Source organism: Podarcis liolepis (genome assembly GCF_965112155.1).
Source record: "Podarcis liolepis genome assembly, chromosome: 9".
Taxonomy (NCBI): domain Eukaryota; kingdom Metazoa; phylum Chordata; class Lepidosauria; order Squamata; family Lacertidae; genus Podarcis; species Podarcis liolepis.
Window position 1 is genome coordinate 6,247,820 of NC_139564.1, and position 26,078 is coordinate 6,273,897.

Below are 26,078 nucleotides of genomic sequence, written 5' to 3' on the forward strand. Positions count from 1 at the left end.
AAAAAAATGTCTCAGTCCTCAATATTCAATATACCATAAAGTCTTGACATGTGGAAAAACCCTTGAAAACTCTCCTCAATATTGTAAATACAATGTGGGGTTCTTGCAAATGACACATCCTGCCCCAGATTTGGAAAAGGGTGCTTTCTAATCCTCAAGAAGTCCTATTGGTTAGAATGGAGTTAGCAGTTTCCTCTCAGGAAAGGAACGTTCAAACCTAAAGTCAGTAGCAGAGTTGCACATTCCTCACCCTTCCCAAGGTAAATTTCAGTACTCTATAACATTTCAGAATTCACACACCTCAGAAATGATTTATTTTCCAACTTTATACTTCCTTAAAAAAAACAAAAACCTCTTACCTAGACACTTCAAAAACATGCAAAGCCTCATTAAAAATATTAATGAATGGATTATTTTTAGCCTAGCATGGCTTTTTGGGCAGTTAGCAAAAAAAGAGAAAAATAATAAAAGCTGAAAATGGAAATGATGAACGTTGTGGCAAACTATGAAGGAAGCTTTATTCGGTCTTAGAAAACATAGTTAATGTAGTTTTCATGTCTTGAAAGAAGAAAGAATTTCTTGGGAGTTTTTCAGTGCAATCACATGGCCCTGTTCTCACTCTATCTTCTTAAGCAGTGTTAGAGACTAAGATATATAAGCTAGGTACCAAATGGCTCCTTAAACCAAGGTTGTAGTCACCAAAATGGAATGTCTAGTTGCCATTTGGGGGCAAGGTGGCTCTAAAGTCTTATTTTTCAAATGATGGACTAACTGTGATTGATTCTCAGTTAAACATTTGACTAGTTCAGATGACAACCTTGAGCCAGGTTAAGAGCTCTGAGAACTTAAAGAAGAAGAGTTACTTGATCCAGAGACAGTCCACATATATACTGGCCTACTCTGACCTCTTTTTCTCAATAGTGACTGTTGGTCATAAGTGGACAAACGCCAGGTGGAAAACGCGCCCGGCTATTTCTGAACACTGTTCTTAAGCAGCCACCACTGCTCTGGGCAGGGTCCAAGAGTGAGTGCCATTAAGGGAACTGTATTTGTTGTGCATTTGGAACCTAGGAAGCTGCCTTATATGACAGGTCAGACTGTGTCTCTAATCCAGCTTGGTTGACTCCCAATGAGACAACAATTCTCATAGTTCCTGATCACTGGTCATGCTGGCTGGGGTTGATGGGTGATGGTAGTACAACAATATGGGAGAGGGGCACAGTTGTCCACCCCTGGTCCACTCTGGAGGACAGATGCCTTCCTGGGTCTCGGGCAGAGAGAACTATTTTCCCAACACTTGTTACTTATTTGGAGGTGGGGAGTGAATGGGGAAAAGAATTCAGATATTCCTCAATTTGGTGAGAGTCCGTATCATGGCCTTGGGAAGGATGCTATGCTAACCCATCGTATCCAATAAAAGAATAAAAGACAAATGACAACCACAGTAAGGCCACAACGGTCAAATGTGGTAACCCTCAGAGAACAGACTGTACAATCTACTGCAGAGCTCTGCTGGAAAGAAGTAATTTCCTCATCTGTCAGAACACAGGATGCAACACACACCTCAGAATTTTTAAAAACATTGCAGTCTTCCCCTCTCAAATACCCATCACAGGGGTAGGGCCCTGCTTAGCCAATTTATACTCTAAGTTTCTGAACCCTGACCTGACAAGAGTGTTTTCCAGTACAGCATATGTTTGGTTTAGGAGAAGATATTTTTAAAACGAGAGACAACTTTATTGTAGTCTAGAGACTAAGCTCCAGCAACCTCAAGACCTCCTGAAACCAGCTCTTCTTAATGGTGTACAGCAGATAAGCTCATATGTAGTACAGTGTTGATGGAATGCTAGCCATACACACTGGCCTCTGAATCAGAAGATAACCAAGAAAAACAGCCCCTGTGGGGTGAAGAGAAAATAAATGTGCAAAAAGTGCTTCAGCAGGTGAACATTTCTCCCCTCTGTGTCATATTCAGTTATGTCATGAGAGAATATTCCAGAATTCACGTCTATACTGCTTTTTAAAAGGGGAGTATATGTTCTGGCAAGCTGGGTGAACCACAATTCAGAGAGAATGGGACATGGGTCCCATACGCCCATGGGCAGGGCCAAATAATGTTTGAAGGATTGCTTAAATAGTGAGGCGAACTGTGTTAACATAGCAAAAACACAACACATGACTTAAAATGGGAGAGCGTACTCTCCATCTAAGAATCTAAAAAACCAACTCCATGGGGGAAACACTTGTATATAGGAATTGTTTTACCAGATAGCCAACAGGACATCCACAGATTCCACTGATATCAACATAGGTAAAGGCCCATATCAAGATAAACATTAACAGGCCTGGGGATGGCTGGAAAAGCTTTAAACCTTCCCTAGCAACTGTTTCCTTCAGGCTGACATGAGTTTCGTCTCTAAAGCAGGAAGCCGCCAAGGCAAAGCATAGAATATTTCGCCGTCACTGATTCCATATGACTGTTTCCAGAACTGTGTTCTACACCAGCTTCAGCTTTTTCACTCCTGTATCATTTGGACTTACGAGGATTACCAGACGGTAGCTCCACATGCTCTCTGCTGGGGTGTTGTGCGGAGCAACTGTGACTGTGGGAAGTGTCCAAGAGAGAGGGAACTACTTTCATGACATCCCAATCATGGTTAAAGTCTAACTGTGAAGACCACACAACCCACACTGGCCCAGACAGCTGTGTTTTCTGATGTAAGGGGTACTTGGAGTGTTGAAAATATAGACATGCAGGGAGAGGGTGGCTGGCTGGGCCAGGGAGATGATTAATGCCTCTTTGTGAGAGGTGGTGGTCCCTGCTTGCTTAAAGGTGGCAGTGTTAAAACCACTCCTCAAGAAACCCTCTCTGGATTCAGAAAATCTAAGTAATTTCCAACCAGTTGCCAATCTCCCCTTCTTAGACAAGATTCTTAAGTGGATGGTTTTGGCCCCAAGTGTGCCTCTTGGTGGAAGGGGCACATGCAACTAGCAGACAGCCACCACTGAGAAAGCCTGTTCTCAGGTTGTCATCTTCCACACCTCCCTCAGAGAGGGCACAAAGGAGGCTAATACAGGGTCCAGGTCTGTTCATGTGGGAAGTGGTGGTCCTTGGAAGTATTGGAGTTATGAGCCACTTAAGACTTAATAGGTTAAAACCAGCACTTTGAATTGAGCCCCAAAGCTACCTGATATCTATGCATACACACAAAGTCTTGCAAGTATCTTGAGATTAGCTGATACTCTGGAATAAGTGGAGTAGAACCCACTTTATCAAATGAGGTGGGCTCTAGTCCACAAAACGTATGCCATTAAGGTGCCATAATACTCAGTTGTTTCTACTGCAGTACACAGGTACTTCTCCGGAAATTGTTGCTCTGTGCATAAGGCCCATTGTGTGGGAGGACGGAAGAGAGAAAGAAGAGCTTTCTTCTTGCTTTTCTAGCTAAATATTTCTATTCATGTACACAAAACATTTTTCAGCACCTTCCCACAGTGATTTTATATTTAATTAAGTTTGTTAAACCATTAAACAATTCTCCTCATTCTTTAAGCTGTTATTTGTAATGCATCTACAGCAACAGCAGCAACTCTAGTGTAAAGGCCACATTAATTCCTTGTAAAATGCTAGTTTTAACGCCATAGGAACCCATATGACAAAGCAGAGACATACATTAGGAAGCTGTCGCCCATCTACCACAATATCATTGTTTGAGATTTGCGGTAACAGCCCAGAAGGTTCAGCCTGCTGGTCAAACTAAAAGTTATGCAGTCCTACCAGGTTTTCATTTTTCCACTTTGGCAGCGCTGCCCACAAAAAATTCCAGGAAGTTCTGAATCAAATATAAGCAACCTCATGGTCCTTTTCAGCACAGAGGTTACACTTGCCAAGTGCATAGGTGAGCCTCAAATTCCTTTAATATATGAGCCAAGCAGCAAGAATCCCAGGGTGGGGGGTGGGGAATATTTAGTTTTAAATTCAAGCAGCAGCAAGATGGTTTTCACATTTTAAAAAAGCAAAGCATAAATACAGATACCATACACTTCATTATCAGTCGTATCCAATAGCACTTTCTGGTAATCACCAGTACTTTAAAAGGAAAACCAAGCCAGTATAAAAGGGAGGTATGAAATCCACATATATGCACAATCACACACACACACACCCCCGGCATGTCTCTTGGAGATTCAAAGCACTGTACCTTCTGTTTCCACTTCGTTCATTAACACCACAGTCCTGTGTATCTGCCATGCCATGCTCACTCTTTCGATCCAAATAAAAAAATTCCTTCTAGTAGCACCTTAGAGACCAACTAAGTTTGTTATTGGTATGAGCTTTCGTGTGCATGCACACTTCTTCAGATACCTTCCTTCAGATTCGTGCATGCACACGAAAGCTCATACCAATAACAAACTTAGTTGGTCTTTAAGGTGCTACTGGAAGGAATTTTTTTATTTTGTTTCGACTATGGCAGACCAGCACAGCTACCTACCTGTAACTAGATCTTTCAATCCAAAATGGGATAGATATCCTCCTATCACAAAATCAAGTTTGTTGCCTCTAAAAAAGAGGCCCAGGCTAACTGGAAAGAGTCTAAGTGGAACTAAGAACCACCTTTCCTGTACAGTCTATTTGCATACACTTCCAGCAGGTCTTTCAAACAAAAGGTGTGGGTTAACTAATCCCCTTCCTGCTTCCCTACCTACCAGGACACATGTTTAATATAAAATACATGCCATTTTATTCAGTGGGCAAGGTGGCAGGATGTAAAAAAAAAAAGGAAGAACACAGTAAATTAGCACAATAAATGCACCAATAATACAATATCATAGCAAGTAATTAAAAAGGACAACTTCACCAGGCACCTAAAGATAGGTGCTTTGTGAACATGACTCAGGCAGGAGTTCCACAGTCTGGCTGTCACCACAGAAAAGACCGTTTCTTCAGTAGCAATCTGTTGAAGCTCAGAGCAGCGAAGGGCTTCTGAATCAGATCTTAACAAGAAGTTAAGCTTCATGTACAGAAAAGAGACTCTCCCAATACCCAAATCCCAAGGCAAAAACCAGCACCTTGAATTGGGCTGGGAAGCCAACTAATAGCATGCAAAGTTCTCCAAGTATTGGTGTCAGAGTTTGCAACAGCCAACTCCAACAGACATTGAGCCCGCTGCAATTTCCAAACAGCCTTCAAGGGTTGCACCATGTCTGCCACTCTCAGGGCCACTCTCAGGATCTAATTAGCAGCCACAGGAAATCCTAATCCTAGTTCTCCCCCATTCAGTCTAATTTGGCCCTTAAGGGAGTGGACTTGTTTAGTATCATTCCTTGTGTACAGAGAGCCATACTAAAATCTCTGTCCCTCATCTCAGAGTAAAAAACTCTGCAATTTAAAAGGCATGTGGGCAGCCTGGCTGAAGGTTCTGGATCGTGCTTCAAGGTTTTATAAAGGCACTGATTAGCTGCAAACCAAATTGGTTTCTATATCTATAAATACGCATACTTGTTCAGAAAATATATGAATTTCCAAATGGAATTTGAGCTTTTAGAAGTGCTTAGTGTTATGTTTCCCACTGCAATGTGGTATAATGGTTACAGTATCAGACTAGGTCCTGGGATATCTGTACAGTAGTACCTGACAACACAGTTCTGTTAGCGCAATGACTTTTGGCAGTGCAAAATAACTTCTCCTTCTCCCCGCATGTCCTCCCAAATCTGTTCTGGGGTTTTCCACAATCCCCCAGAACATATTTTGGGAGGGTGGATGGAGAGGAGGGAAAGGCAAAATTTCATTGTGCAAGTGGAAATCCTTGTGCAAGCAGAAATACTTCTTTGGATATTGCCCCAGGGTTCAAATCCCCACTCAGCCATCAACCTCACTGGGTAACCTACCTCAAAGAGCTTTTTTGAGGATAAAATTGGGAATGAAGGAACCACTTTGAGCTTCTAAGATGAAAGGTGGGATATAAATGCAGTAGTAGCAGTAATCATCATCAACAGGAATTGAGAAAGGTCAATAATTACCTCCTCTGGATATCTAGGAATGAGTTTCCACAAACAGGCAAAACTGGGACTAGAAAGGACTATCATTAGTTCTCAAAAGAGAGGATAGCATTACTACTACTACTACTACTACTACTACTAATAATAATAATTTATACCCCGCCCATCAGGGTGGATTTCCCCAGCCACTCTGGGTGGCTGCCAACAGAATATTACAAACATGATAAAGCATCAAACATTAAAAACTTCCCTAAACAGGGCTGCCTTCAGGTGTCTTCTAAAAGTCAGATTGTTATGTATTTCCTTGATGTCTGATGGGAGGGTGTTCCACAAGGCGGGCGCCACTACCAAGAAGGCCCTCTGCCACTAAAAGATATTCCAACAGTTGCAAGAAACAGTCTTAATTAAACAGAACTACCCTAGTTCCTGTCTTCACACCACAAATTCCAGTGAATTACCGCAGAATGTCTTCCTCAGGAGCACTGTTTCAATAATATATTATTATGCTGCTCCAAAGAGCACTGTCAACATTACATAGTTCAACAATGTAATGTATAAAGTAAAACCATAGCAAGTATTGGCATTGGGATAGTGTCATTTTGACAAGCAGTGGATGTCACTGATAGATGGAGCAAAAAGAAGGAATTTGTAATGCAATTCCCAGGTCTGCCATACACTTTTACCACCATGGTTATTACTAGCACACAATAATATGTGCCAGGAGCAAGACAGAACACTCTTTTCCTTTCAAATAGACTTCAGGCAAAGCATTAAAATTAACTATGTGATAGAAACTTGTGCAGATCATGAGGACTGTTGAGCCTTAAAACACTAACACAAGACCCAAAAGACCAGTCACTGTCCTAGTTCACATGCCAATCTAACCACGGCTTGGTTACAGCTTGTGGAGAATCTGGAGAAAGCTAAACCACAAGCCCAAGTTCGGACAACAAGCTACGCAAACTATGACTTAAGCTTAGTACAGCACAGAAGCAAAACTGCTGCCATCTCCCCTCCAAGAGCCCACATATTTGCAGCAAGCCATTGCTTGGCTTAGTATAGCATGTCATGACACTACCAAACAGGTAGAAAGATGAGAAAGGAGAAAACATTCTTAAGAAATACTTTAACAAACAATAATCCCTTAAAACCCTTCTTTACATTGAGATCAAGTCATATGCAGCACAGATAAGAACCACATCAAAAGGCTCGTGACACCTCATGGTTTAGAGTAAACCATATTGAGAATCTCCATATATTCCAGGAAAGGGAACCTGGCCTCTGCCCAAGGAACTCTACACTCTCTCACTAATTTCTACTAGTAAAGTTCTTCTCTTTGGTTTGCTATAGCCCAAAAAACAATTCAGTTTTTTAAATAAAAGAATTGGGATATTTCTGACTTTCAAGTTAAGCTTGGGTGTATCTGGTTTGTTCTCATTGTTTGGGGGCAGGAGGAGGAAGAAATGAAAATAGATGGTTTCAAACAGGAAAGCTTCCAGTGCTGTATAATTACCCAATACAGGCAGCATGTAAATCCTTGCAGTGTCAGACCTACAATGACTCTCACACATTCAAGAGGTTCATTTTCAAAATGAATAATTAGCAGGGACAACTCACAGATTGGGTAGATGGCTCCTTTGAAAGTTCGCCACAGCTTGCTGTAGCAGAAGGAACCAACTTTCCTACCAACTGTTGAGTTTTTGCATATTACAATTAAAAAGGCACCAAGCCAGCTCACTGCCAGGTAGGGCAAGGATGCCAGTCATCTGACAGCCAAATATGGCCAACTAATCCTATTACTGTATTTAATACTTAGCATTTATAGAGCACCTTCAAAGACCTACACCTTCAAATACTTACAGTTCTTCACACAGAATGCTTAAGAACATCCATGTGTAAACGTTATCTTATTTTATTATATCATGGAGTAATCTTCAAATATCTGAGCGGCTGTCCCATGGAGGATGGAGTAAGCTTGTTTTCTCCTGCTCCGAATGCTAGGATCTGAACCAATGGCTTCAAGTTACAAGAAATCAGATTCCGACTCATCAGGAAGAACTTTTTGGTGATAAGAGCTGTTCAACAGTAGAACAGACTCCCACAGAAGTTGCATGGCCATCTGTCATGTATTATTCAGTTGAGATTCCTGCATTGCAGGGGGTTGGAATGGATGATCCTTGGGGTCCCTTTCAACTCTAGGATTCTATCTAATAGCACTGGTAGGAAATCTTGCTTTCCAGAATTCAGGACTACCCATCTGCACACAAACTTTTAGAACCACAATCTAAATCTCCCTAAAAAGCTTGTTTTGCCCTTTCATCTTCCTAGTTAAGCTCCACAACACAGCCTTCCTTGCTAGCTTTCGGAAAAGGAACACAACTCCAATGATTTAAGAGATGAGGAACATGTGGCCCTCCACTCCAGATGTTGGATTACAGCTCACATCATTCCCAACCCCTGGCCATGCTGGCCAGAGATAATGAGGAATGGAATCCAACAACATTCAGAGGGCTATAGGTTCCCCATCGGTGGTTTAGGCAGAAATATGAAGTACACACAAAAGTGGTCATCTCAGCAGTATAGAATAGAAGTGTCCAAGACAGAGGATTACTACTACTGAGACTATTCTATTGCACTTGCCCTTTGAACTGGCATGACATTTTTTTCTTGATGAAATGCTCTGAATGACTTGAAGGTCAGTGTCACCAATAAATCTGGTCCATTAAAATGAACACTTTTAATTAATTTAAAGGGTAGGGTGATTATCATGCAAGTTAATCATCTGAGGCCTCCATTTTTTCCATACCTTTTTTTTAATTTGGGAAAGAAAACCTACCAAAAAAATTCCATTGGCATACATTATGAACACAACACAATCAGAGTATCTTGCATCCAAGAGAATCAAGACTTAAGCTGCAACATGTTGGGGGAGATAAGACTGAAAAATGTAATGCTGATTCTGTTAAAGCTTCAGAAACAAAGCAGCCCAAATTCCTTGCTTTTAAAGTTTTAGGATCCTCAAGCCTACTGAAGGTTATTTCTTGGGGGGGGGGATGGAGTTAGGATAACAAGGCAATACTAAATTATTCTTGAAAATTAAAGCCTGGTTCTCATGCACTTATATGAGAAAAGTGGGGACGGTTGTAAAAAGCTTAGCAGAATCTCACAATAAAATTAAATCCAGACAAAATCCTCACAAGTAAAAATCCTGCTTGTTTTGTCACAGATGCCATATCAATTTCTCTCCTCAGCCCTGGAGAAAAATCTGCTCTGGGAAATTAAACATGCAGCAATATACAATCCATCCATGCAGCTGTAAAGACATGTAAAGACAACCCAGAGTTAATCTCCTCCAGCCAACTGCCAGGTATATTCTCCAATATAATCAAAGCTACCTAATCTACAGTGTGTCCAGACATTATAGCTGTATATCTGCAGGGCTTTGGTGGAAACCAAATCTGCTATCATATCTGTGCCACTGAGTGATTAATTCCATGGTTTTTTCTGACCTAGATGAACACATACATGAAGACATTTTGAAATGCTGATTAGATATGTATTGCTGAATCCTCTGAAAAGTTCCTCCTGGGAGACTCTTGAGAATTTATCTGTGGCTTCCAGTTTAATGCATTATATTTCATATGGATAGCAATGGTGGTTAAGCAGGATAAAGAAGATGGTTAAGCTGAAGCCACTAAGGATGGAGTTGGTTTATGGGGCAAGAAAAATACAAAGGATAAGTTGCCAGAAACAGCTTTGGTGATCTAAGCTTCAAAGTACTGATTTTCAAATTGTGTTCCAGGGAATACTAGGGTTCCTCAGGAGCTCATCATGATTTATCTACTGAAAATAACAGCACTGGGGATCATGTTTTCCTGAAAGGCAGCTTGCTCACCACCACACTTCCACTTCTGCAGCCACAGCAACATTCTAGGACAGTGGCTCCATAACTTTTTGCATAGATCACTTGAAAATTGCTTAGGGTCTTGGTGGGCCACTTAAAATATTTTCTGCCTGCTGGAGCAATTGCAATACATTGTGCTAGATTCTGCATGAATTTCAATTGCATTTCTATACTTCTTTTATCTCTGCATTACAGTTCGTAGTCCATAGAATTAAAATTGTAATACAATAAAATACAATGTAATTAATAAAAGAAGCCTTAAAAATACAATTAAAAAACAATATAAATATTTAAGGTGGACCTGCTGCAGAACACCTGAATGAAGCTCGCAGACCGCTGGTGGTCTGAAGAATGAAAGTGAATGAAGTCCTACAAGAAAGGTCCAGGAACCTCTATCACCTGAATATGTTGCCCATAACTCTTTAAAGAATCGTTTTAAATAAACACAAATCACAGTAAAATGGATTCCTTAAACACAAAAAGTTTGGAAGCAAGTTCCCAAGAGGTTGTGACAGGTACCTACTATATATCAGATTGTTTGTCCCCTGCCAGAAACATGCCCCCTACTGTCTAAATAAAAAGCCACATAAAAATAGCATGTCAGTGTTCTACGTCCTGGTCATGCCATTTTCCTGTGTATAGAGAGTTATACCCATGAGAACATGGATAAACATGCATCTCCACAACAGGCGTCCTGAAACTCTTCATCCCCTTCTGTAGCTGAAATGTAGGCTATTTTGCAAAATCTAGGGCATACATAATTGATACTTGGAACACTATTAACCAACTTGTTTTGTAGGCTGCAACTCCATTGGATACCAAACTAAACGAGCCATTAAAAGGACCCACTGGATCCTTCCACTTCCAAGATGCTGTACAGCGACCAACTTACCACCTCAGGCCCGGTTTGGAAAAACGGTGGGGAGGCGGGGGTCAGAATCGGAATGGGAGAAATCACTTTATAGTGTCCTACCATTAACCAGCAAACACAGAAATCGGAAACACCGAATCAATGCTTTAAAAAATATTACTGCCCCTATGAGATAGCAGAGTTCTCTTTTGGAAAACAGATGTGCATTACGATTCCCTTTTAAAAACAACACCACAATGCAGTGTAATTGCCCGTAGTGAATGCACAGCAGACATCACGGGGGGGGGGGGGTTATCCTAGAGCTTTCTGCTGGTTGTATCAACTTACATGTTTTCCCTTGTTTCAAAACACTCTACCTTCCCCCAACCCATACACACCCTTCCCCGAGAGGCCTTCCTGTTGAGCTCTCCACTCAAAACAAAACCTCACACACAGGAATTCCATAAGAGTCACCGAAGCTTAAGAGATGAATGCAACATTTCACTATTTTCCCCCTTAACAGCAACAGCAAACCCCTTCTGTGGCTGCAATCCTAAGGACAAACTGGGAGTCACACTGCACTGAGCATAGCAGGACAGATGCATTTCCAAGGCATAGTTCTAAGGGCCAAACTAAACATTAGGAGGGAAAGAAAGGCAGCGGCAGCTATGGGAGGCTGCCCACTTCTTCATAACAGCAACAGGAGGAGGGAATTGTATTTAACCCCCAAGATGCTGTTTGCCTCCTAGAGAAAAAATATAGGCCTCCTTGGAGCAAGTTTCACTCTAGAGAGGCTTCTAACTGGGAAAATCATGCGGTGGGAAGGTAGCCCCCCATCTGCTTTTCCTTTTCAAATAAAAACCCACACATATGCCTACATTTCCTTACACACACAAAATTTATCACAAGCAATCCTATATAACATGGGTAGGCAGACTAAGGCCTAGGGGCCGGATCCGCCCCAGTCGCCTTCTAAATCCAGTCCGCGGATGGTCCGGGAGTCAGCGTGTTTTTACACGAGTAGAATGTGTCCTTTTATTTAAAATGCATCTCTGAGTTATTTGTGGGGCCTGCCTGGTGTTTTTACACGAGTAGAATGTGTGCTTTTATTTAAAATGTATCTCTGGGTTATTTGTGGGGCATAGGAATTTGTTTATTTTTTTCCCCAAAATATATCCGGCCTCCCACAAGGTCTGAAGGACAGTGGACCGGCCCCCTGCTGAAAAAGTTTGCTGACCCCTGCTATATAACATGCACTTTTGGTCATGAGGCAGCCAATTCCTCCTTTGGTAATACCATTTGCAAGCAGGGGGAGCAGATTAATGATCCACAGGCCAGAGGTTTCCACCCGTGGCCTAAGCCCGTTGAGCATCTTGGGCAGAACTAGGTCAATGAGGGGGTGGAACAATTAGGCCCATCAGGATTCAAAGGTTGGCTGCCAGGACATTTTGGTCTAACCACACCCACATATTTAAAAGAAGATTCTTTCTTTGCACCCCGGCTTGACCTCTGAACTAGCCAATGGCATATAGATATCAGGTGATTGCTAGGTGGTAGCCCCAACCCACTGTCAAAGTTGTGCACTTCCCCATCCTGATGTAAAGGAGTGGGCTTTATAAATGCCATCAAATTACAATTTAGGCTTGGTACAGTTCTCCCAGGTGGGGCACAGAACTCCTGAATTAGGAGGTGGTTATGAATACCTGGACTGTGAGACTCATCTGCTGGTTCCTGGATAATAAGCAGCAACTAGGAGGTGATCACTCCATCTCAGGGGGGTGCAGTCTCCCATAAAAGCATTTAATATTCCTTTTCCCCAGTTGGCAGTTATGCATGCACATAAAAAAAAAAGCTCTGCACGTTTGCTTGTCAAACCGATGAGATACACCAGGCTGGTCCAGAAGGAGGCAACAGTTAATGTGAAATTATTTTCAAAACCTCTCCCTTTTTAAAAAAATTAATCCTTCCCTCCTTGTTCAAGAAGTTTAACAGCATTTAAATGGAGCAGCCCTTTGCACACAGGTTAGGATGTATGCTGATAAGCATGGACACTCGTCTGCTACACATGGTTGCATGTACTCAAGCAGCAGTGAACACAGGATCTGCTCCCCTTGCATGGACTAGCAAAGTTTCCTTAAGATTTATTAAATTACCAGAATACCAATGTGAAGTCGCAATTATAAGGAGATGCCAAACTGGACCTGCATGTGACCTGCACCATAATCTGCTTTATAAAGATCCCATTCATAGAATGTCCTCAGAGTTGAAAACAAAAGAGAACCCGCAGCTACCCTACAGGACATTTAGGCCAAGGGAGGATCCCATGACTGTCAAAAACAGACAGCACATGGTTGTTAAGCATCAGCAAAGCAGGGAAAAGGCCACACCTCTGTGTGCTCCCATTCTGTACTTTTTAATACTAACTTGCATCAGTAGAAAAAGAGCAGGCATTTTTGCCTTTAGGTATGTCCTACAGACAAATCTAGGCAACCTCTCTCCAATGTGGACAAAAAACCTCAAGGTGATTGAGACTAAAAAGATCATGTCTGCTCTCTCATTCTGTTGGCAAGCAGAAGTCACTTTCATATTCCTGTAATGCTATCTAATTTACTGGCACTTGTTTTAATAAGTGATTTTGTGGTACTGCAGATAAAATCCAATTTGCCAAACACATCTAAAGTCCTGGGATTTCTTATGCATATGTGTGTACTGATGACACTATGCTGAAATCCATTATAATGAACAGCAATATAAGACTTTTTCATCATCATCATCATCCCAATGCTAGTTAGGAATAGAGTCCCTGTTCAGACATGACACTCACTGGGTGAATTTGAGCCAGTCCTCTAACTTACCACAGGTATGCTGTAAATATACGTAGAGAAGTAAAAGAGCCACATATGCTATCTTTGGAGGTAGAATGGAATTAAGACTATTCCAGTAGAAAAGTTCACATTAGCTATAAAAGGTCAGAACTACACCCCAAAGAGTATTATCTGTGAAATGAGATAGACTGCTGATTCAGAAACAACATTTCCGCTTGCCTATTGGTGGTAGCAATCACAGTATTAATTGGATTTATTCATCACTTGTAACGAAATGTCTCAAAGCAACTTACAATGATAAAAGCCGATATAGCAGAAGGTATTTTAAAATTTGTCAACGATATGCTGGTCTGGTTTGCAAGCAATCCTGCAAAACTACAGAGGCAGTGTGAACTTCACTGAGGGTGGACCATGAACCCCAGAACTCCACACTGGTCAACAATGCCCCCATTCCAAAGGCAGAATATGTACCTATGCAACAACCACAACAGAAACAACTTAAAAGTCCATAATGTGACTGGAAAACAAAACACATTGCCTCAGTCTGGCCTGAACAGAACTGGCAAGTATTACACAGCTGCATAAAAATGGCATAAGCTTATTAAAGGGTAAGCTTATTAAATGGCTAACAATAAGCACTCCTGGTTCCCAGTAGTATGGCACACACAGTTTCAATTGCCTGGCTTTCATGCCAAATAAAAAAGTTAAATCAGTCAATACGCAGAATGCACATGCATTTCCTGTGCATTCTGATCAGGATCAGAAAAGGAGCCCAATGAGCCCGGCTGCTCTTTTTGCCAACAGCAAATCCACTGGAAGCTGGACACTAGCTGCACTATGAACTAGAGATGTATGCACATTTAATTCTTAAACCCAGTTATCTTTGATGCAGCTGAAACTGTAACTCCTATTCACATTCAGAAATTTAAGACAGATTGTTTTTGCTAGCAAATTTCAAAATACTTTCCCTCTAGAAAGACTGACCTGAAGCTTTTTTTCCACAAAAGCAAAAAATAAATAAAATCCCCAACAATTCCTGCCGTTGCATCTGCTGAATTGTTTTGTAGCACTAAGCATGGCAGGTTCTAGTGATCCATGCACGCCATCCGCTCCCTTCCCATTATGCCTCTCTCTTCTAGAAATCCCCAGACAAAAAACAGAAAAGAAAACCCACAAGCATTTTCACAGCATCCGGTACATTCTCAAACTTTCCCAGAGCTGGAGGGAGAGAGAAAAGTGGTTACCAATTCCTAACCTAACACAGAAATTCAAGCATTGGAAGAACACTGCATGCAGCATAGTTTAGCCTCAGAGGCCCCTGGCAGGGCCAGACCCATCCAGTTTACAACAAAAAGTCACCACTTCGTAACAAATCAAGTATGGAAATAGACAACATTAAAATGGGCCAGAATTCCTTTCACGCCAATATCTGCTGCTCCCAGGTTTTAATGTCATTCTATATTTAGCATGAGAAAGAGAGAAAAGAATCACTCCCTTCCTTCCTGTCATTTTTTCCATCCCTGGATGACACCCCAGAATATAAAAAAAATAAGTCAATTACATCTGAACTGGACTTTTGCTCTGCCCAGTCAAGCACTACTAACTGGAAGTGGAGCAGGCTTCTCTACAAATGTCTGGAAGGAACAGTACATGGGAGTACATCTGCACATGTGTATGTGAACACACAGCGAGAACTAGAAGACTGTCCTCACCCCACAACAGGTTTTGCTTATGAGTGAAAACTTGATCCAAGGTAAAGAGAAAGATATGATGAGAGAGTTGTGGAGGTCAACAGCTGAGATGTGGGGAAGGGCCATAACTCAAGAGCAGAACATCTGACTGTATGTAGAAGGCCCCAGGTTCAAATCTCAGCATCGTCTTTTGGACTGGCAGAGATTCCCTGCTCGAAATCTTGGAGAGCTGCTGCCAGTCTGTGTAGCACCTACCAAACTAGATGGACCCAACAGTCTGACTCAGCATAAGGCAGCTGCTTGTGTGCCAAAAAGAATGACGGAAAATGTGAAGCCATAACTAAATCTAGTTTTGTCACTTCTGTGACCAACTAGATTCCTAGCCCATCACTCTTACACACTTATGCCATTTTGCCCTTGGTCCAATGCCATTACCGTCTTTTTCGCTCTATAAGACGCACCAGACCACAAGACGCACCTAGTTTTTGGAGGAGGAAAACAAGGAAAAAAATATTCTGAATCTCAGAAGCCAGAACAGCAAGAGGGATCACTGCACAGTGAAAGAAGCAATCCCTCTTGCTGTTCTGGCTTCTGAGATAGCTGCACAGCCTGCATTCGCTCCATAAGACGCACACACATTTCCCCTTACTTTTTAGGAGGGAAAAAGTGAGTCTTATAGAGCAAAAAATACGGTATATTGCAAAAAGGTAGTGTTCTCAACCACCAAAAGAATCTAGTAATTCCAAAACTTAGTTTGTAGTGCATGTTTTGTTTCTATTGCCTACTGTGTCTTTCATTTCCATACCTATGCATAGGTACCATATATATTGGTCATACAATGATAGGACCCTTCCAGGAATTTCGAGGCAACCTCCACAATTAACTGTAATAAAAAGCAACACAAGAGGAAAACCCCTTACGCTTTTCCACAAGCGAGGTCATTGTTTCCTTTATAAAGCTAAGGCTTGTTCTCAACCAAGTTTCATTTTCAAGGTGGTGGTTTGGATGAATAACAAATGATAGTCCATTTCAGCAGCTTTCGAAATAGCATGGAATTGGCGTGTGTTATAAGTAGTTAGTCCAATAAGGTCATATTAACCATTCTGGAGCCACTGGGAACCACATAAATACAAGCTTTGTGAATGCTTCGAGAAGGTAAATTGACTGGAAGATGGGTGTCATGTGTACATGTTAGTGCAGTGAGTGCCGTACATAAATCAGGATGTGCCTCTGCAAGAGGTAGGGTAAAGAGAGAAGGAATGGTGCTCCTTTTCCTGGTCATGGGTAGGAGAGATTATGGTAAGTAATGGCAGGGAGAAAGAGAGATAGTTGGAGATGGGTGGGGCCCAGATGGCTGCTGACCATACCTCTCCTTAATCCTCCATCCACATTGCAGTTATTTGGTGGACAAGCTATTGAGTCATTTCCCTGACTCTGTTTTTAAAGTGTGCTGCTATGTTTTTGCTTTTCTGGGATTTGATTGTTTCTTCTGGTGTTATATTGTTATTACCTGCCCTCCACCCTAAGGTGCCATGGTGGGGGACAACAACTAAAACACAAAAGTGAAAACAGTTTAAAACAACTTGCAATCACAGAAATATGGTGGATGCTAAAATATGCATCTCAAGCATCAAGGGCAAAGAGGCGCTTATATTTTTAAAAAGTTTGTTTCTCTTGTATATAGGGTGCCTTTGTCGTTGTTGTTGTTCTAAACCACTTAAGAGACTGGTATTAAGTAGCATCTAAATATATGAAATAGGTAAACGAACCTTAAGTAACTACTACTCACCTGCTGGGAGTAAGAGTTACTTTCAGATGGCTACATAAAGAATGTGTATATTCAGGCATGCTAGTGATTTTTGTAGAATAGTAGTTTTTGTAGGCTTCTGTGCTACAATACACAGTGGTACCTTGGTTCTCAAACGGCTTAGTTGCCGAATAAATCGGCTCCCGAAAACCACAAACCCGTAAGTGAGTGTTCCGGTTTGCAAACGTTTTTTGGAAGCCAAACATCTGCCGTGGCTTCCGCTTGAGTGCAGGAAGCTCTTGCAGCCAATCGGAAGCTGTGCCTTGGTTTTCGAACGGTTTTGGGAGTCAAACGGACTTCCAGAACGGATTACGTTCGAGAACCAAGGTACCACTGTACTAATCATATGGCTGTTGCCTATATGATGCAGCAGAGCTAGGAAACGCCAAAATATCTGGTCTATTAGAAGTTGAATGGTGGCTTTTGAGAACCTTTACACAGCCCTAAGCATAATGCTTCTGAATTCCATTACTTACACTTACACTTACACACACACACACACACACACACACTGCCCCCCGCTCATGGGTGAGGCAAAACTGCATAGTGCAAGAATAGGGTTCAGAAACAAAGATCAATTCTGCACCTGTTGCTATATGGAAGAATCACAAAGGCAGAGCGCCTAATGGGGTAGACTCATATAGTCCTGGGCAAGATTATAGTGTAATGATTCCCATCACCCTTCCCCTCTGGATTTTCCCTTCATGTAATCTGCTTCAATTCCCCCCCCCCCCAGAACATAGGGTAGCCGACATGGTGCCCTCCAGATGTTGAAGGACTAACTGCTAAAGATTCCATCATCCCTACCCACTGGCTAAGCTACCTGAGGCTGATGGGATTTGAAATCCAACAACATCTGGAGGGACACCAGTTCCCTGCCTGAAACCCTGGGAAGCCACAGCCAGTCAGTGCAGACTGTCCTGAGCTGGGTGAACCAATGGGTCTGACTCAATAAAAGGCAGTTGCATATGTTCAATAGGGTAGTATGGGCTAGGCAAGGCTTTTCTAAAGATGCCAAACCACCTTTTCCCTAAGGGATCATACTAGGCTGGAGGAATTACACTTAGCAAAAAAAGAGAGACGTTCCCATTTCTAAGCCACCCTGTCCCTAGGGCTTGGGAGAATGGTGTCAACATGAAAACACAAACATTGCATGCAGAGTTGAGGCACACAGAAAGCTGGAAGACAGGATGAGATTTTGATGCCAGGGCAATAGCAAGGGTGTAATTTGGCAAGCCACATTTTAGAAATGTCCATGTCGGAAAACCTTACTATGGTATGTGCCTTAGAAAATCATGGTAGGTGCCTTAGAACACACATAAAGCACAGCAAACCAGCCCATCCAGTTCTTATGCTTTGGGAGATGGAAAAGAACCCAGTGTTCTTTAATCTTGCATCCCCAGATATTAGGCTACAACTCCCATCACCCCTGACCATCAGGTAACCTTTGCTAGGATGATGAGAGTCCAACAATATCTGGAAACTCAAAGTTGAAGAGGACTGTTCTCATTAGCTGGTTCAAAGGGGCTTCTAAAGTGCTATCTTGTCCAGTGATTTGAAAGGGGCTTATGAAGGCCCTTGCATGCAAAAAAAAGGTCACCTGATGTCATTCTAACATCACACTGACATCAGGTAATTGGCAGGTGAGTGCAGACTCCTACACCTGTCAAACATGGCCCATGAGAGGTGGAGGAGATAATGATCTAGCCTGTTGGCCAGATCAGGAACTATTGCCCTATATGACCTTTGAGGACAAGCGAACATGTTTACTCTACATTGAATGCTACGAAACCTGGCTTGTAAAAGCTACTTTGTTGGTCACCAGTGCTGAGTCCAGAGGTGCCTCCGGATGAACAGATAGGGAAGTTCCTTGTAAACTGGAAGCTGGGTTCTCCTCCCCCCATCATCAATCCATCAGTGTACCATTAGCCTGCATATGTTAGCCATTAATTTTTTTTTGAGATAGTAACGTTTGATTTATTTATTCGCAAAGCAACTATGAACTAATCAGACTGTGGATAAAATGTGAAAGGCGACATCCGGTTTGCCAGGATGTGAAGAGAGATCAGCAACAACTGTATTTGATACACAAGAGTTTTTCACTGCTTAAAACTGATATACTACAGAAGCAGGGCAACCGTTTTCTCTCATTCATACAAGCAAGAACTACCCCAAGTTCCACAATCCTGACAGAGTGAGCATTTGTGTCACAATCTCTTGCAATCAGAAAGGCATTTTGCTGAAAACCATTACAGCTGTTCGTGAAGCCCTGTAGATATAAAGCGCTGGTTAAGCCACATCTACTAAGCACACTCAGAACCAAGACGTTTCCGGAAAAGACAGGGCCTTTAATGAAGTCAGAAGACACGACAGCTCGTATGTCACCACCTTGGATCTGCAATATGTCTCCAGGGGCCTAGATCTTTTCCGGAACATCAGCTTCGGAGAGAATAAGCCAGATTTCATCCTGCTATGAAACACAGCCTGCCCGAACAGCTACTTTGGGGATGAGGAGGGGCCGCATTTTCTTAATCTATGCCTTAGCCCATACTATAAATACTCCCTTTAAGGAATTAATTTAATATGAGGCCAGGAAAACAAATATCGTTATATCCACTGAGTGAAAACAACCCTCTGTGAAAAAGGTAATTCTAATTGCATATTGCATTATTAGTACATTTCTGCCTGTTTCTCAGATACAAGCACATTCCCTTCCCTTTTCTCCCACATTCCTGTAGATGCAAACTTGTTGTGATCCATCTGAGAACAAACTGAGGGCATGTTGTTAAATACAAGCATTTTACAAAGCACAGCTGAATCTCCCCACTTTCCATTATGAAAACAGGTATGGCCTCCCAATTTTAGGCTGAATGGCTAAACTGGAATAATTTCCCCTCCTTTACATTTCACCATATAACCAGTAATCCAGTTAAAATAACATTTGCAGCCCACCTGTCCATACGCACTTAGATTATGTGTGGCAGGTCAGCAGGCCTAGAAGCAAAATAAGCCAGCTCTCCAAAGTACAGCAGCTTAACTATTTGCTGCTGGCAAGCAGGCAAGTAACTCAGGCAAGACTGAGATCATTAATGCTGGATTTTGAAGTCGTTTATTTAATTTACTTCTATGCTTCCTTTCCACAGTGAGCTGTGCCCAGGGTTGTGCATTATACTAACTATATTAGCCCATGCATCTGACTACATACCACGAAATTTGTTCTGTCTGAACTTTGAACAATTATAGCTACAACTTGCCATATGACCATCACATATGACCATCACCTATGCTGTAACGGGTAACACACAGCCCAGTGGTAGAACATCTGCCTTGCATGCAGAAGATCTCAGGTTCAATCCCTAGGATCTCCAGTTAGAGCTGCACGAGATCCTGGCCTGAAACCCTGGAGAACTGATGCCAATCCTGAGTCAGAAAGACCAGAGGTCCGACGTATCATAAAGCAGCTTCCTATGTTCTTACCTAGCACAAATAAACCTCTGTGCACATTTATCCCAGCAATCCGTGATATAATGAGAGCATGCTCCAATCCAAAAGGTGGTTTACTCAGCAATCAGTGCCAACTGCTTCATGTGCTACTTTAGCCTCTAAAATTGTGCCAACTGGTTTACTTGTGGAATTTAGATGCGTACACACACCTTACATCTATTCAAACAATAATTATAAAACAATTATGAATATAATTACATAAAATGGAGATACAAGCTGCTGCACCCTAAGGATGTAGGTGTATTTTAGTTTTAGCTAGCTAGGCAAATAAAGTGAACAGGTAGAAAATGAAAGCAATATTTTAGTGAACCAAGTTTAATCATCAGGTTTTAGAAACAGTAATTCAGGTTTTTTCACTATCATACATCACCATAAGAAACCCTTAATTTTGGAGAAAGTCCAAAAGGCAATGTAATCGAATGGTAATATCAGCACAACATTTTTCTACAAGGAAGTTGAGCTGAAGGCTAACATTATGCCTTCTAACAGCAAACTCAGGTGGCCGAGTTCTGGCAAGAGGAAAATTTAAGTTTTGGCTGGGTGAAGCAGGATATGCAAAAGTACAACACCTTCATTAAAAACAACAACAACCCCAAACAAGGCCAATGTGGACTGAGCATGCTCAGTAGCCTCCAAGCCCAAGAATGTTTTGTGTCAGATGGGAGAAACAATCAAAAAGCAAAGCACAAAGGGAAGAGTGGGGAGAAGGCAATGTGAATTGTGATGCTTGAGCCCTTTGCAGTTCATAGCATCATATAGGATAGCATGACTTTCTGAAAGCGCTTCTATTGGTGAGTTATATACAGTGGCGTAGCGTGGGGGGTGCAGGGGGGGCCGGCCGCACCGGGCACAACATCGGGGGGTTAGGCAAATCCACGGGTTAGGGGGCGCAAATCCACGGGTTAGGAGGCGCAAATCCACGGGTTAGGGGGCGCAGATTACTTGCCTTGCCCCAGGTGCTGACAACCCACGCTACGCCACTGGTTATATACCAAACATTTGTTGCAGATTCTGCTTCTACTCACTTTGAATAAAGCATGTACAGAAGCAGGGTGTAAGTGTTACAGTTAGCATCAAAGTTAGCTATCCCAAACCCATTTTTATTTCATTCATGTCCTCATAAACAGTAGTTACTTGAAAAGTCCAGAATAACTCAAAGTTTATTTTGACCCTAAAGCTTCACGGCTTTCCATTCCGCAATTTCACAAAATTCAGAAAGCAGAAGGTCTGCATGGATTGAGAAGTTTCTCTGCTTTTACACACTGGAAGTTTATTTCAAATAATGGTGAATAAGAGGCAAGTGAGTCTAGGAGCTTGAGGCTGTATTGTCCCTTGCCACCATGTTGCAGGAACAATATGCTTGAAAGGCTCCTAGTTTGTTCGTTTTTTTGTTTTTAAGTCATCCAAGCATTCAAAGTAGCACTGCTATTTCCCACTAAAATTATTCTCTTTGCATCCTGGAGCTAAAGCCTTTTAACAGAGTAACAAGTTAACAATGTAACTCATAACAATATCTTGAAACACTGTATTTCACAACCCATTCTGAAAAGCCATTGATCTACAGAGAGGCATTAGTCCATCTATTGTCTCTATACTGAAAGGCAGTGGCCCTTCAGTCAGGAGACTTCCCCACCCCTGTGTATTCATCTTATGACATTTGCATGCCGTCCTACAACATAAAGTTATCTGGGTGCTTTACAATAAACAAGTACAAAAGAAGGCAAAAGATAAAACCATTAAAAATACAGAGACTGGGCCTCAGGTCTTCTGCATGCTTTTGCTCTAGCACTGACCTACAGCTCTTTCCCCACCCAAAAACATATAGATGAAAGCCAAGAGAGATGGGGAAAGTCAACAGGGAAAATGGAAACAGGGAAGGAATAAGACTGTTCTCTTGAAATAAAACGCATCAGGGCAGCCAAACATCATGGATTGGCCTAGCTTTCCTTTCAAGTAGGGTGCAGTCCAAGGGAACCATCTATGCATAATCTTTGTGGAGCTCCATCTCTGAGGCAAATGAAACTACCCTACGGAGTTCAATGGTTTTTCACACACACACTCTACAGGGGATGGAAATAACGATGTGGCCATAAATAGGCTTGAACACAGCACATGCTCAATGCCCCTTGAAGTTAAGGCCCCCCACTACATTTATCGTAATGTATACAGAAAGAGGGTGTGATCTTTTTGCACCTGACATTCAATGCTACAAAGATGCACTGCCAGAAACAGAGGTCTACAATAGGCAGGTCAATAACTATATCTATTCAGTCCAGAATGGGTTTTTATGTTCAGGAGGGACCAAATACTTGGAGAGGTGCTTATTGCACACAGTGTCTATGAGGCTGAAGGTCACCTGCTAATGTGAAGGGACAAGGGCTCAACAGCAGAGCACATTTATTTCATGCACAAGGTCCCAGGACTGATCCCTGGAAATCTCCAGCAAAAAGATCATGTACCATGTTATCTGCTGAAGACCCTGAAAAGCTGGTGGCAATATGAGTAGACCAGGGGTCAGCATACTTTTTCAGCAGGGGGTGGGTCCACTGTTCCTCAGACTTTGGGGGGGACTATATTTTGGGGGGAAATGAACGAATTCCTATGCCCCACAAATAACCCAGAGATGCATTTTAAATAAAAGGACACATCTACTCATGTAAAAACACGCTGATTCACGGACCATCCGCGGGCTGGATTTAGAAGGCAATTGGGCCGGATCCAGCCCCTGGGCCTTAGTTTGCCTATCCATGGAGTAGACAATACTCAAGTAGCCTGTGTTGGTACAATCCTACATTCCAACAAGGAGACAAGAAAGGGCCTGTAAACCTGAAGGGTACTTCTTCAAGCATGTGGAGGAAGAACAGAATAACTAGTCTAATAATGACCTCAGAAAGCGGAACAAAAGCCACAGCAAGGGGCATTTTCTAAACCCAGTTCCACCACTATCACCCAAATGGAGAAGTGTTATGCCAATATATCAACCACAGTGTATTGGGGGGAAGATGACATTGTAGAAGGGGATGAGGAGAGGGACACAGGCATTAAAGACTCTCCTCCATTAAACTCAGCCCTTAAACAGAGATCAATATGCATTTATTGATTCAAGCAAATGGAGACAGAGTGAGGAAGAATAACTGCTGAAGCAAGTAACATGAAGAGGGTATTCTTCTCCTGAAGTGTTCAGAGCATAACATTGTGCATGAAACCAATTAATAAGCTAAACATAATTTCTCATTTATCACATATGGAAAAAATAAGCTGCATAAATAAAAAGCGAGAGGAGCTTAAACCTGTAGCCCTATACACACTTTCCTAGGAGTAAGCACCAGGGAGACTTCCTCCCAAGCAAAGCAAACTCCCAAACCCTATTTCACAATTAAGATAGAAAGAGGGGGAGGAGCATGGGCATCCATCCACAGGAATCTTTTTTCCAGTGGCTGGGTGAGGGGGGGGGGGACACAGAAAGGGGGAGGAGGAGAAAGGGCAGGCCAGCTTTCGACTCTCAAAAAGAGAGGCCTGTATATTGCCTGCCTGTATGTTTTACCTCATATCTCAGCTTCCACAAATGCTAGAAACTGTGAGCTGTACCCAATGCTAGCCACACTCACAACAGACTCACTTGAACTGCATGGGCATAACTTAGGTTCACTAAGTTAGTCATGCTCATGCATTTCAATGGGTCTACTCTAAGTAAAAAGCTAGTTGAATACAACCTTAAAAAAAACACCTGTGGGTTGAACCCAATGCTAGCCGTACTCAGAACAGGCCCATTTGAAATGCATAGGAATGAATAATTTCACTTCACTGTAAGGTTCGCCATGCCCATGCATTTCAGATGGGTCTACTGTATTCTGAGTAAAAAGTTACTAGGATGGAAGTATTATTATTAAAAGAAAGCTGGAAATCTCGTTGGGGTGGGGGCAATTTGGGGATTATAGTTCATTGGAGGGGCAATCTAGGGGGTACAGTAATAGCTCACTGGGGTGAGGGCAAACTGGTACAACACAATAGAGGAGCAATTTGGGGATTATATTTCATGGGGTGGGGGCGATCAGGGAATTATAGCTTATTAGGTGGTGTGGTGGGGGTGACAGCCCGTTTCCCAAAAATGACTGAAGGGGGGGGGGGTTGGCTAATAACCAATCTAACTTTCCTTCAGACACCCACACAAATATATATATATATACAGTGGTACCTCGGGTTAAGTACTTAATTCGTTCCGGAGGTCCGTTCTTAACCTGAAGCACCACTTTAGCTAATGGGGCCTCCTGCTGCCGTCGTGCCGCCGGAGCACAATTTCTGTTCTCACCCTGAAGCAAAGTTCTTAACCTGAAGCTCTATTTCTGGGTTAGCAGAGTCTGTAACCTGAAATGTATGTAACCTGAGGTTTCCCTCTCTCTCTCTCTCTCTCTCTCTCTGTGTGTGTGTACATATACACACACACATAGATAGATATGTATGTATGTATCTACACACACATAGATGTTCGCATCATGGGGCCAAGGGGCCTTTAGCAACCGCCCCCCAAAATATTTGAGGGGGCCAGCCCCTTTCCCCTGGTTGATGGGCACTACCACTCAAATAGTGTGTGTACCCCCTCGTGAAGTGATTATGGGGGGGGGGCTTCCCTGGCCCCGCCCCCCAGTATTTTATCCCAAGTCGGCCCCGAGCACGCCCGCGCGCGCCCTGACTGTGGGCGTGGCCAGCGGGCGTTGGGGGGCGGAGCAGGCGGCGGGATGACTCAGAGGGAGGAAGACTTACGGTTGCCAAGCGACGGAGGCCGTCGGGGGGCGGGGGTGTCGCGGAAGGCACGCGGGGCTGGGGGTGTCGCGCTCTCTCCCTCTCCCCCTCAGAGCCCCGAGGCGGGCAGGCTCCTCCAGTCCCGGCTGCTGCTGCTGCTGCTGCTCCTCCCCTTCCTGAGCGGCGGCTCCCGAGCCTGCCCGCCGCCCTCGCCACCGCGGTGCCGCTCCATGCACGGCGGCGAAGGCGACTAGCCCAGCCTGAGGTAAATTCCCGGCGGCGGAACGGCGGCTTCAGCGGACGGCAATCCTCCGGGTGCCCTCTCTCCTTCTCCCGCGCTCTCCTCTTCCCCTCACGGCCGCGCCAGCTCCTTCCCCGCTCGGCTCCCTCGCCTCGCCCGCTCGCTTTGCCCGCCTTTCCTTCCCTCACAGGAGGCGGAGGAGGCCGCGGCGGCGCCGCCCCCCGCCAAGGCCCGCCCACGGGCCGCCGCTTGGAAGCAGCCCGCCGATTGGGCGGCCGAGAGGACGGCGCTGGTTGGCTGCGGCGCGCCAGGGTGGCTCCTCCCACTTCCCACCTCGGGTTCGGCGGGGGCGGAAGGATTTCCCCCCTGCTCCTCTTCCCGGACTGTTAGTTTGGCCGCTGCAGCTGCTGCCGGGCCACGACGGGGGCTCCTTGTGATTACGATTATTGTCATGATTATTATATTACGGTTAATGTTACGCGCAGCCCCTTTGCAAGAATCGCAGCATTTTATCCA

General features: G+C 43.2%; 1 protein-coding gene across 2 annotated transcripts in view; it reads right to left on the reverse strand.

The window, feature by feature from the left end:
- PTPRA (protein tyrosine phosphatase receptor type A) overlaps nucleotides 1–25,845 on the reverse strand; it is a 137,991-nt gene extending 112,146 nt beyond the window's left edge. For both annotated transcript variants that reach the window (XM_083458688.1, XM_083458687.1), the window contains exon 1: nucleotides 25,343–25,845. The gene's annotated coding sequence lies outside the window, so the exon portion shown is untranslated. The remainder of the gene's footprint in view (nucleotides 1–25,342) is intronic.
- Nucleotides 25,846–26,078: the final 233 nt, after the last annotated feature.